The 13073-nt window shown below is 39.0% G+C and overlaps 1 pseudogene; it reads left to right on the top strand.

Annotated features, from left to right (window-relative positions):
• The first annotated feature begins 4494 nt into the window (after positions 1–4494).
• On the top strand, positions 4495–4743 carry LOC108353046 (protein transport protein Sec61 subunit gamma pseudogene; annotated as a pseudogene).
• Positions 4744–13073: the final 8330 nt, after the last annotated feature.

Here is a 13073-nt window from a genome sequence, read left to right as displayed (position 1 = left end):
TGATGATTTAGTACCTGATAAAATATTCTAATGTTTATGTATCTATGTACACATAATCAAATGAATATTGCATAAAATAAGATTATGTTTCAAATACATCTGTTAATGGTCGGTTTTACTATAATATACTATAATATATCTATAATCTAGCCTATTAGTTTTCATACGTTAAGATCAATAAAATATCTACGTCTGTAACATTGGTTCTTTCTAAGTGAACTCATGATATGGCTATTGCTTAGGTAATATTCATTCCCTTGTTCTGAAATCCGCAATGTAAAGATGCACACATTGCACATTAGTATAGAAAACAAGGGTATCTTGTGATTCTCCCATTCCCTGACTAAAGAAACCTGAGGGAAGTATTAGAAAATACCGTAAGCTACTATGAAAGCACAAACCAAGTGAGATGACACCTTGAATAAGAGCTTAATATGAAGTAGTGATTACCAGATAAAGATATTGTCAAAGGCTTATACTGACTGACAACTACTAAATCGTGATCTTATCTACCAAAATTCGGGTAACAAAGCATGCACAGTGCAAACATGTTACACTGCAAGCGTTTGGAGCCAGCATCTTTTCAGTAATGGAAACGTGACAAGTCAGATATTGGCCAAAGAGTCTGTAAAGAAATGCACATTTACTATAGTTCTCTTCCTGAGATCATGCCATTATTTTAAAATCTTTTGTTTCTAAAATGAATTACTCTGAAATATGTAGGAGAATACAATGCTGAGTGCAGTAAAATATGATTAACAGGAAGCATAAGCCTTCAGTCTTTTAGAAGACTAGCTAACATGCATAAATTAATTGTTTTAAGGTAACAATTGAGAATGAAATCTTGATTTTGTTGAAAGGTATTCTCTTTTTGACTGCTAAGATCATTGTAACTTAACAATAAAGTACTATTTACTTTACCTTCAGGATATCAGAAACGGGACCTGCAGCATAAGGTGCACATCACTGATTGTTAATATCGATTGACTTGCACAAACTCTGTTTTCTCCTTTCCACATTTACTAAGCAACTGTTGTGTTTAGAATTGATTTTGCTATCTCAGACACACTAGGTTTGAGAACCTTCTTGGTTTTTATTCAAATGAACAGTTTCCTAGTTAGACCCACTGGACTTGGGCTTGGATCAATTTAAAAAAAGAAAAGGATCTATGGTGTCTCTTTCCTTTTAGAGCTCACAAAACAGTGAAATTCTGTTCATCTTTCCACTTGCCACTGTGGAATGGTTAGCAATGTAGTTCTGACTGAAGAAATGGTGAGAACTTGGCAACAAAAACAGGAATTCGCTATTTCCCATGTTTGCACCGATACTCAGTTACTCTGGGTATGTCTGATGCTGCCAAAGTCCAGCTATTTGTCTTTGCTGTGCTGTGAGAACACAAGTCCTCCTTTATCAAGGGTTTCACAAAATCTTGCTGAATCCTACAAGGAAAACACTCAGGTTATTTTGAATAGACTAAATCAGGAAGTTCTTTTCATAATTTTTAATGATGCTTTTCAAAGTGAAAAAAAATTAGAAAATAGAATATGTGGTATCATGAACATATAAACAAACTACTTTTAAGATATCTATCCAATGTTACAGATTCTAGTAGTAGTCACACTATAGTCACACCAACTGCAATGTAACCAATCTTGTCCAATGTGACCCATGATTTCTTTTTTGTGACATATTCAACCTAAAAATAACCCGTTTTAAATTATCGGTTGACAATAAAAACATTGCTATGATCAGTTAGACTTTCACTCCAAAAAAAGCACAGTTCCTAAGCAGAAAGTGTCTTTTGGCTACTGAGCCCAACTGTGACTGCATACCTTAAATAGCAACATGTTCTACTTTTTGACTTGTAGCCTTATTGAATGTTACCAGAAGTGTTCCAGGTGAGTTAATTTACTATTCCTGTCACAGGTTACTTTTACATTTTCTTTTAGTGATATAATAAAAATAATATGAACTGCTCATAAGATAAAGAAGCAGCTAAAAGGGCAAGGAATGTGGACACGATGTTAAAAGAGCAAGCCATCAATAAGAGAAATAATGGTGAATGCTGGATCGATTTGCAGAGGATAGGATCAAGAATTTGTAGAAGTAATAAGAAAGTCAAAGCGCATTAAATTACTACAAACATTATCCTCCTAGATTCTAATACACATCAAGTTGCCAATAGAGTAATCACAGATTTCCACCTGTACAGCCTTTTTATTCCAGTGAGGAATTAAAGAGAAAACCAAGTGTGAAGTATTTAATGTGGCCTCTGTCTGGAAAACAAATGGATGATGGAGACTGATAATGTAATTTATGACTTGGGCTGAATTAAGGAGAAATATTAAGGAGAGATTAAAAATTAAGGAGAGATGTCTATCATTAAACATTTTCTATGAGCTGAGGTAATAAACCAAAATGTCAAACTCACTATGCTTATCAGACACATTTCCTAGAATACTTTGATATCTATGAAGAGGTGAAAGACTAAGTATAGAAACATAAAAGTTTTGGCTAACAGTTAAAATTAATTAACCACTTCCTCCATTATAAACAATTCTGACAGTGCTAACATAAATCAAAAAAAATAACAGATCATAAAGAATAGTATGATATAAATAGATCAAGTAATGCCAATTTCTCATTTAGCAAATATGTGTTTATACAAACAGATGGGCCAATGCAAAAAGGGTCACATTCAAGGCATGAAATTCGTGTGTGTGTGTGTGTGTGTGTGTGTGTGTGTGTGTGTGTGTGTGTAGAAGAAATCACTAATTTTTTTTTCAAGTCAAGTATGGAAGGTGGAAATAGCTAATATACTTCAATGGTAATAAAGACAGACTATAAACATCCATTCAGGGCCTGCCCCACATGTGGTCCATACATATACAACCACCCAATTAGATAAGATGGATGAAGCAAAGAAGTGCAGGCCGACAAGAACTGGATGTAGATATCTCCTGAGAGGCACACCCAGAATACAGCAAATACATAGGCGAATGCCAGCAGCAAACCACTGAACTGAGAATGGGACCCCCGTTGAAGGAATCAGAGAAAGGACTGGAAGAGCTTGAAGGGGCTCGAGACACCATAGGTACAACAATGCCAAGCAACCAGAGCTTCCAGGGACTAAGCCACTACCTAAAGACTATACATGGACTGACCCTGGACTCTGACCTCATAGGTAGCAATGAATATCCTAGTAAGAGCACCAGTGGAAGGGGAAGCCCTGGGTCCTGCCAAGACTGAACCCCCAGTGAACTAGATTGTTGTGGGGAGGGTGGTAATGGGGGGAGGGTTAGGAGGGGAACACCCATATAGAAGGGGAGGGGGAGGGGTTAGGGGGATGTTGGCTGGGAAACCGGGAAAGGGAATAACACTCGAAATGTAAATAAGAAATACTCAAGTTAATAAAGATGGAGAAAAAAAAGACAGACTATAGATGTTCTTCTTAAAATATGAGCAGTTAAAAAGTGAGTGCTTCTGGAAATTTTTTAACTAATAAGGAAAGGGTATGTAGTTCAGCCTCTCAAGTTACCTGCACAACATCCCAGTTCAAGCCAAGTTGGTGGAAATGAAATCATGTACTCACACTCAGGTAGTGAGCACCTTCTGTATGTAGGGAACTGTACTGAGTCTTCAATTACAGCGATATTCGAGAAATATAGACTTTCTCTTTGTTGTAGTGATCCATCAGTTTATTGAAGCTACCACATAAGTAAAGAATTAAAATAAATTAAAAGTAAAGTAAGTAAAATGTCAGACGACACATGTAGTAATAGATACACACATGTATCTTGGAAGCATGCCATTCAATCTGGAAGTAGAATGCAGCCCTTTCACCAACTCTAGAAGATACTGTAGGGATCCTATACATCAACAAATCATGGTTGACCTTGAGTCATTTCCATCTTTAGTGTACTCCTCTATAAACATGCTTACGTGATGTCCCACAGTAAATGAGACATCTCCCCTCTGAGTCAATGATTTGTAAGACATTTGAGGGTGAGGAGTCAGTTTTACTCATTTGGTAAGCCCCAGATTTCTCAGAGTTCTTGGAATACAGTAGTCTCAGGGAGTTGTGTAGATTGCTTGAATATGGTTAACCTTCAAGTGCAGTTTTTCCATTTTCTGCAACATTATTGGGTATCAAGAAGCCATTAGATGGTTTTAAGACACAAAGTTTAGAGAAAGCTTGGTCAATGACAGCAGCATGTGTGTGTGTGTGTGTGTGTGTGTGTGTGTGTGTGTGTGTGTGTGTGTGTGTGTGTGTAAGAGAGGGAGAGACAGAGAGAGAGACAGAAGGAGGAAGGGAGGGAGGGAGGGAGGGAGGGAGGGAGGGAGGGAGGGAGGGAGGGAAACTATATGAAGAGCATTTACATTGTGTTGGGTATCTTATGTAAACTAAAGATGATTTATGATACAAAAGGCTAAATGAAAATATTATGGCCTATGCTACATGTCTCCACCCTCTCAAACTGCCATGTCACAGACATGGATCAGGTAATGTAGTTTGTTGAGCCAAGTTGGCAGTTTGCAAAGAACTCAATTCACCTGGTTAAAAGGTGCACCAAACCTCATAGAAAAGAATTCCAGAAGATGGTCATGATCACAGCGACAGGATTTGCTATCATGGGATTCACTGGCTTTTTTGTGAAACTGATCCATATCCCTATTAATGACATTATTGTGGGTGGCTTGGTCCTTTCCCATCATGGAACTAGTGAACCAATGAGGGAATGACAAGCTCATGAAGTATGACATTGCCTGTAAAAAAAATTAATATGTAATTTTATGTGAGACGAGTCATCTCAGAGTTTTGTGTTCACTGAGGTCCTGAAGCATATACACCTTAAATACTCCATGATGACTGTTTTAGAAAAGTCAAATATTATAAATATTTAAGGCAAAGTCTTGTTCACAGATTTGGTGAGCACTTGCAAATATATATATATATGTATATATATATATATTTCCCTTAACATTACGATGCAATTTCTTACTTTTTATCTTCATAAGATCTCTGCTTCTAAGACTTTTCTAAAGAATCCACTGGAAATGCAAGTCTTTTACATCTACAGTTTCCTACCTTGAATTATGAACATCATAGACACAAGCTCCAAGCAGCAGGTGCTGGTACCTTCTCAGCTGTTCTCTCTCTTACAGCACCTCGGGATGTGGTGTTGGGCAACACGCCAGTCTAGGAACTAGCTCTCACTTCCTGTGATATTAACGCTGATTCTAAAGACAAGAACAGATGTTCGACTAGGAAAAAACTATTCAAGCGTAGGAGTGTGTTTCCTCTGATGCTTCCATTTACTCTGACCTTTGAAATACACAGATGTAGCCTGCTCCCAACAGAAACGCTGGCTTCAAGCTTTTCAGAGTATACACTAATGAGTCAAGAACCTTGCTTAAGGATTCTTTCACTAAAAGGCATATTCCATTAAACAGCCCAGACCATACATGCTGTGGTCCTCTTTGCCTTGTTGAATTTGGTACATGCTGGCAACCCTTGCTCAGTAGAAAATTAAGTCTTACTCATTTGTCCCACAAAATATACTGTAATAACAGAAATGGTGAGAGAGGTTTATCTTTTACTGCTCAAGGTATTGTAACAAATCCATAACACTTGGAACCATCCAACACAGGGGACAAGAAAACCAGAATTGTACAACTAAATGATTACTTCTAATCATTACTTCTCCATGTTTAAGAAAGTTATTACAGGATGCAAGCTTCAGTACCATTCTTTGAAGGTTCTTTGTGGGGTAGCACCTATAAAACCATTTTTATTCATCATTTATTTATTTACTTAATTATTTTTGCACTCCAGATTTTACCCCTCTCAGTTCCTCCCCACAGGGTTCTACATCCCATACCTCCTCCCCACCCTGTATCACCCACCCCCAGTCTTCACAAGGATGTCCCCACCCCACCCACCCCACCAGACCTCTAAACTTCCTGGGGCCCAGTTTCTTGAGAATTAGGGGCATCTTCTCTGAGTGAACACAGATCAGGGAGTCCCCTGCTTTATGTGTGTTGGCCTCATCTCAGCTGGTATGTGCTTTTTGGTTGGAGATCCAGTGTCTGAGAGATCTCAGGGGTCCAGGTTAAGAGAGACTGCTGCTGGTCCTCCTACAGGTTGCCTTACTCCTTGGCTTCTCCCAGCTTTCTCCTAATTCAATCAGAGTGGTCAGCAGCTTCTATTCCTTGATTAGGTGCACATATCTGCATCTGACTCTTTTAGCTCCTTGTTGGGTTTTTTTGAAGACCAGTCATGATAGGTCCCTTTAGTGCATGCCCCATACCTTCAGTAATGGTGTCAGGTCTTGGGACCTCCCCTTGAGCTGGATCCCCCTTTGATACTGTCACTGGACCTTGTCCTCAGGCTCTTCTCCATTCCCATCCCTGGATTTCTTTCAAACAGAAAGGACTATGGGTCAGCGCTTTGGCTGTAGGATAGCAACCTCATCCCTCACTTGATGCCCTGTCTTTCTGCTGAAGGTGGATTCAGTAAGTTCCCTCTCCCCACTATAGGGCCTTTCAACTAGGGTCCCCTGAGTCCTGAGAGTCTCTCACTTCCCAGGTCTCTAGAAGGAACTTCCCAACCTCCTTCCTCCCTAGGTCGCTTGTTTCAATTCTTTCTGCTGGCCCTCAGGGTTTCAATATTTTCCCCCAACCAATACCAGATCATGTTTTCCTCTCCCCCAGCTCCCATCGCCTTTCCCTCCCCGCCCCCTCCTCCCTCCCCTCTTGTGGCTGTTTTCTTCACCCTCCCAAGTGGAACTGAGGTGTCATCATTTGGGCCCTTCAGCTTCTTGACCTTTTTGAGTTCTGTAAACTGTATCTTGAGTATACTGTACTTTTATTTTTTTGACAAATATCCATTTATTAGTGATAAATGCATACCCTTTGGGGTCTGAGTTACCTCACTCAGAATGACATTTTCTAGTTACATCCATTTGTCTACAAAATTCAGGATGTCATCATTCTTAATAGCTGAGTAGTATTCGATTGTGTAAATGAACCACATTTTTGTATCCATTCTTCTGTTGTGGGACATCTGGGTTGTTTCCAGCTTCTGGCTATCACAAGTAAGGCTGATTATCACAAGTAATGCCTCCATAGGATGGTGGGCCATTTTTGGGTAGATTTCCACGAGTGGTATTTCTGGATTTTTAGGTAGGTCTATTTCCAACTTTCTGAGAAACCTCCAAATTGATCTCCAGAGTGGTTGTACCAGTTTACAATATCCCACCAGCAATGGAGGAGTGTTCCTCTTTCTCCACATCCTTGCCAACATGTGTTGTCACCTGAGATTTTGCTTAGCCATTCTGAATTATGTAAGGTACAATCTCAGTGTATGTTGATGTGCATTTCTCTGATTACTAAGGACTTGGAACATTTCATTAAGTGCTTCTCACACATTGGAGATTCCTCTGTTATGAATTCTCAGTTTAGTTCTACACCCCATCCTTTGATTGGGTTGTTGGGTTTGGGTTTTGTTTGTTTGTAGTTTTGGGGTTTTTTGGGGGGGGGGTAAGTCTCTTGAGTTCATTATATATTTTGGATATTAGCCCTCTATCAGATGTGGGGTTAGCGGAGATTTTTTCCCAATCTGTAGGATGCGGATTTCTCTTATTGACTATGCCCTTTGCCTTACAGAAGCTTTCCAGTTTCATGAGGTCCCATTTATCAATTCTTGATCATACAGTCTGAGCCATTGGAGTTCTGTTTAGGAAATTTATGCCTGTACCAATGAGTTCAAGGCTCTTCCCCACTTTCTCTCCTATTAGATTCAGAGTATCTAGTTTTATGTTAAGGTCCTTGATCCACTTCAACTTGAGCTTTGTGCATGGTGACGAATATGGGTCAATTTTCATTTTTCTACAAACATCCAGTTAGACCAGCACCATTTATTGAAGATGCTTTCTTTCTTGTATTGTATATTTCTGGCTTCTTCGTCACAGATTCAGTGTGCTAATTGTGTGGTTTTATCTCTAGGTATTCGATTCTATTCCATTGATCGATCTGTCTGTCTCTGTACCAATACCATGTAGTTTTTATCACTATTGCTCTGTAGTACAGTGTGAGGTCAGGGATGGTGATTCCCCTAGCCATTCTTTTATTGTTAAGAATTGTTTTTGCTATTCTGGTTTTTTTGCCATTCCAGATGAGTTTAAAAATTGCTATTTTCATGTCTTTGAAGAATTGTTTGAATTTTTTTACAATTTTTATTAGATAGCTTTACTTACATTTCAAATATTATTCCCTTTCCGGGTTTCCTGTCCATAAGCTCCCACCCCCTCCCCCTCCCCCAAATGGGTATTCCCCCCATACATCCCCCTTACTGCCTCCTGACCCCCATATTCCCCTGCACTGGGGTTCCAACCTTGGCAGGACCAAGGGCTTACCCTTCCACTAGTGCCCCAACAAGGCTATTCTCTGCTACATATGCAGTTGGAGCCCTGGGTCAGTCCATGTATAGTCTTTCGGTTGGCATTGTTGGTTGCCTGGAAGCTCTGGTTGGTTGGCATTGTTGTTCTTATGGGCTTGCAAGCTCCTTCAACTCTTTCAATACTTCCTCTAATTCCCCCAAGGGGGTCCTGAACTCAGTGGTTTGCTGCTAGCATTGACTTCTGTATTGGACATGCTCTGGATGTGTCTCTCAGGAGAGATCTAGATCCGGTCCCTTTCAGCATGCATTTTTTTGCTTCATCAACCTTATCTAGTTTTGGTGGCTGTATATATATGGGCCACATGTGGGGCAGGCTCTGAATGGTCGTTCCTTCAGTCACTGCTTTAAACTTTGCTTCCATATCCCCTCTGATAATTTTGATGGGGATTGCTTTGAATCTGTAGATTACCTTTGGTAGGATGGCCATTTTTACTATGTTACTTCTGTCAATCCATGAGCATGGGAGATTTCTCCATTTTCTGATATCTTCTTCCGTTTCTTTCTCGAGAGACTTGAGGTTCTTATCATAACAGTCTTTCACTTGTTTGGTTAGAGTTACCCCAAGAAATTTTATATTATCTGTGGCTATTGTAAAGGGAATTGTTTCACTACTTTCTTTCTCAGTCTGTTTATAGTTTGAATAAAGAAAGGCTAATGATTTATTTGATTTAATAAATTTAATGATTGACTTAGTTTTCTATCTGGTCACTTTGCTGAAGTTGTTTATCAGCTGCAGAAATTCTCTGGTAGAATTTTTGGGGTCACTTATGTATACTATCATATCATCTGCAAATAATGATACCTTTAATTCTTCTCTACCAATTGGTATCCCCTTGATCTCTTTTTGCTGTCTTATTGTTCTTGCTAGCACTTTGAGTACTATACTGAATAGATAAGGGGAGAGTGGGCATCCTTGCTTGTCCCAGATTTTAGTGGGATTGCTTCAAGTATCTCTCCATTTAATTTGATATTGGCTGTTGGTTTGCAATGAATTGCTTTTATTATGTTTAGGTATGGGCCTTGAATTCCTGATCTCTCCAATACTTTTAGTCTAAAGGGATATTTTTGTCAAATGCTTTTTCTGCATCTAAGGAGATGATCATGTGACTCTTTTGAGTTTGTTTATGTGGTAGATTATGTTAATGGATTTTCATATATTGAACCAAACTTGCATCCTTGGGATAAAGCCTATTTGATTGTTGTGAATGATGGCTTTGATGTGTTCTTGGATTTGGTTTGCAAGAATTTTATTGACTATTTTTGCATCAATATTCATAAGTGAGATTGGTTTGAAGTTCTCTTTTATGGTATGGTCCTTCTGTAGTTTAGGCATCAGAGTAATTGTGGCTTCATAGAATGAATTAGGTAGTGTTCCTTCTGTTTCTAGTTTATGGAATGGTTTGAGGAATATTGTATCAGGACTTCCTTGAAGGTCTGGTAGAATTCTAAGCTAAATCCATTTTTGGGGGGGTTGGGAGGTTTTTAATGACTTCTTCTAGTTCCAAACGGGATATGGGCCTGTTTAGAAAGTTTACCTGCTCTTGCTTTAAGTTTTGTATGTGGTATCTGTCTAGAAAACCATTCATTCTATCTTTACATTTTCCAATTTCGTTGAGTATAGGCTTTTGTAGTAGGATCTGATAATTTTTTTAATTTCCTCTGTTTCTGCCCTTTTGTCTCCCTTTTTGTTTCTGATTTTGTTAATTTGTATACTGTCTCTGGCCCTTTAGTTAGTTTGGCTAGGGGTTTATCTGTCTTGTTGATTCTCTTAAAGAACAAACTTTTGGTTTTGCTGATTTTTTAGATTGTGCTTTGTTTCTATTTGGTTCATTTAAGTCCTGGGTTTGACTATGTCTTACCTTCTATTCCTCTTGGGTGAGTTTACTTCTTTTTGATCTAGAGCTCTCAGGTGAGCTAATAAGTTGTTAGTTTAAGATCTCTTCAGTTTTATTACCAGTGCACTAATTGCTATGAATTTTCTTCTTAGCACTGTTCTCATTGTGTCCTGTATGTTTGTGTATGATGTGTTAACATTTTCATTAAATTCCAGGAAATTTTTTAAATTTTTTTCATTTCATCCTTGACCAAATTATCACTGAGTAGAGAGCTGTTCAGTTTCCACATGTATGTGGGTTTTCTGTTGCTTTTGCTGTTATTGAAGACCAGCTTTTGGCCATGAGGGTCTGATAGGGTGAATGGTATTATTTCAATCTTTTTGTATTGGTTGAGGGTTGTTTTGCTACCAATTATATGGTTGATTTTGGAGAAGGAACCATGAGGTGCTGAAAAGAAGGGGTATTCTTTTGTTTTAGGGTGAAATGTTCTGTATATATATTAAATCCAATTGGTTCATAACCTCTATTATTAGTTTCACTGTGTCTCTGTTTAGTTTCCATTTCAATGACCTGTCCATTGGTGAGAGTCAGGTGTTGAAGTCTCCCACTATTATTGTGTGGGGTTCAATGTGTGTTTTGAGCTTTAGTAAAGTTTCTTTTATGAATATAGTTGCCCTGCATTTGGGGCATAGATGTTCAGAATTGAGACTTTCTCTTGCTGGATTTTCTCTTTGATGAAAATGAAGTGTCCTTCTTTATCACACTTGATAACTTTTGGTTGAAAGTCTATTTTGATGGATATTACGATGGCAATTCCAGTTTGTTTCTTGGGACTATTTGCTTGGTAGACCTTTTCCCATCCTTTTATTCTGAGATAGTTTGTTAATGAGGTGTGTTTCTTGTATGCAGCAAAGTGTTGGATCTAGTTTGTACATCGAGTCTGTTAGTTTATGTCTTTTTTAAGGGAGTTGAGTCCATTAATATTGAGAGATATTAAAGACAGATGACTGTTGGTTCCTGTTATGTTTGCTTTTGTAGGTCGCTTTATGTGCTTGTGATTTTCTCCCTTTGGCTTTGTTGTGAGATGCTTCATATCTTTTCTTTTTTGTTTGTTTGTTTGTTTGTTTTTTGTGGTATGGGTATCTTCCTTTTTTAGTGTTTTTCTTCTAGAATCCTCTGTAGGGCTGGATTGGTAGATAGATATTGTTTGAATTTGGTTTTGTCCTGGAATATTTTGGTTGATTGTGAATTTTGCTGGGTATGATAGCCTGGGCTGGCATTTGTGTTCTCTTAGAGTCTGCATGACCTCTAACCAGGCTCTTCTGGCTTTCATAGTCTCTGTTGAGAAGTCTGTTTTAGTGTTTTATGTGATGAGAGGATTTTCTTTTCTGGCCCCATTTATTTGGTGTTCTGCAGGCTTCTTATACCATTATGGCCATCTTCTTTAGGTTGGGGAAGTTTTCTTCTATGATTTTGTTGAAAATGTTGTCAGGGTCTTTGAGCTGGGAATCTTCATTCTCCTCTATTCCAATTATTCTTTTTCTTTTTTAGATCCAATTGATAAGATATAATTGCCCACTTAAACACACAAAGCCCAGTACCATCCATCCCTTGAGAACATTAATAACAACCTGTAAATACACAGAGCAGAATCTTAACATCACCTGCCATCTTGTCCTGCCATGGTTTCTCCCCTCCTTCTCCCTCCTGTCTCTCCTTTCTCTCTGTGTCCTCCTCTTCCTTCAAACTTATCTCCCACCCATCCTTCCTTCTCCTCCAATGACAGGCCTCCTTCTATCCTGTACCTGCCCCTCACCTGTACTTTACAAATTCAATGGAGAGGTGGTTCTGGTGAAGTCACCTGAGTTCTGAGTCCTTAACTAGGCAGCTGTCCTTGGGGCAGTGGAATTAGCATCAAAATACAGATAACTTCAGGGCAAACCACCACATTTCCCCCTTTTTGTCCAGTTAAAAAAGCCTTTTCACTGATATATAAATTGAGTACAATTATTACCATTCTACAATTTATAAAGCATATGATATACTCAACACCCAGTCCATCACTATATCAGCAAGACACTACATTTAGTTCTTCATTCCAGCTTAAGAAAGGCTTAAAATCTATATTATATCTTGGCTAGCTTGTATACTATCTGATAACTATCCAATAAAATATGTATATTCAGAGTTATACAGCCTGATAAGCTATGAAACTATAATCAGTCTTCAACACCGTCAGAAATCTGAGAGTGACCAAATATCTATACACAAAGGAAGCCTAACACAGCTTCTAGAACTGAGAGGATGTAGAGACAAATCTCCACTAGCACAGTCCCCTGTTAGCAACATGTGAGTGCAAGTCTTCAGCCTTCTGGTCCAAAAATCAACTGACAGACTCTTGAAATGCAGATGTTGAAGGGCTGATCACCCTGTCTTGGCAGTGTTTATCAGTCAACTATTCTGCATAATTTGTCCTTTTCTGGACAGTATTAGTCTGTAGATGAAACACGCAGGTTTGTCCAGTGGCTGCCTAGCCACAAAGTATTGCCTTACCTGGATGAAGAGATGTTCAAATTCTTTGTTAAATCCATCAGAGGGGACCCGCGGACCCCGGCCCGCAGCAGCTCTCTGCCCCCAGACCCTGTGAGAGAGAGACCCAACCGCCTGGTCAGGTGGGCACTCCTGAGGCTGCAGAGCGGAAGAGACCACCAACACTGCTCACCCCTGCCCACATCCCTGGCCCAAGAGGAAACTGTATAAGGACTCTGGGCTCCCGT

Source organism: Rattus norvegicus, chromosome 15 (assembly GCF_021556685.1).
Source record: "Rattus norvegicus strain SHRSP/BbbUtx chromosome 15, alternate assembly SHRSP_T2T, whole genome shotgun sequence".
In the NCBI taxonomy this organism is placed as follows: domain Eukaryota; kingdom Metazoa; phylum Chordata; class Mammalia; order Rodentia; family Muridae; genus Rattus; species Rattus norvegicus.
The sequence above is the reverse complement of the archived record's forward strand: the minus strand, read 5'-3'. Positions and strand labels throughout refer to the sequence as shown.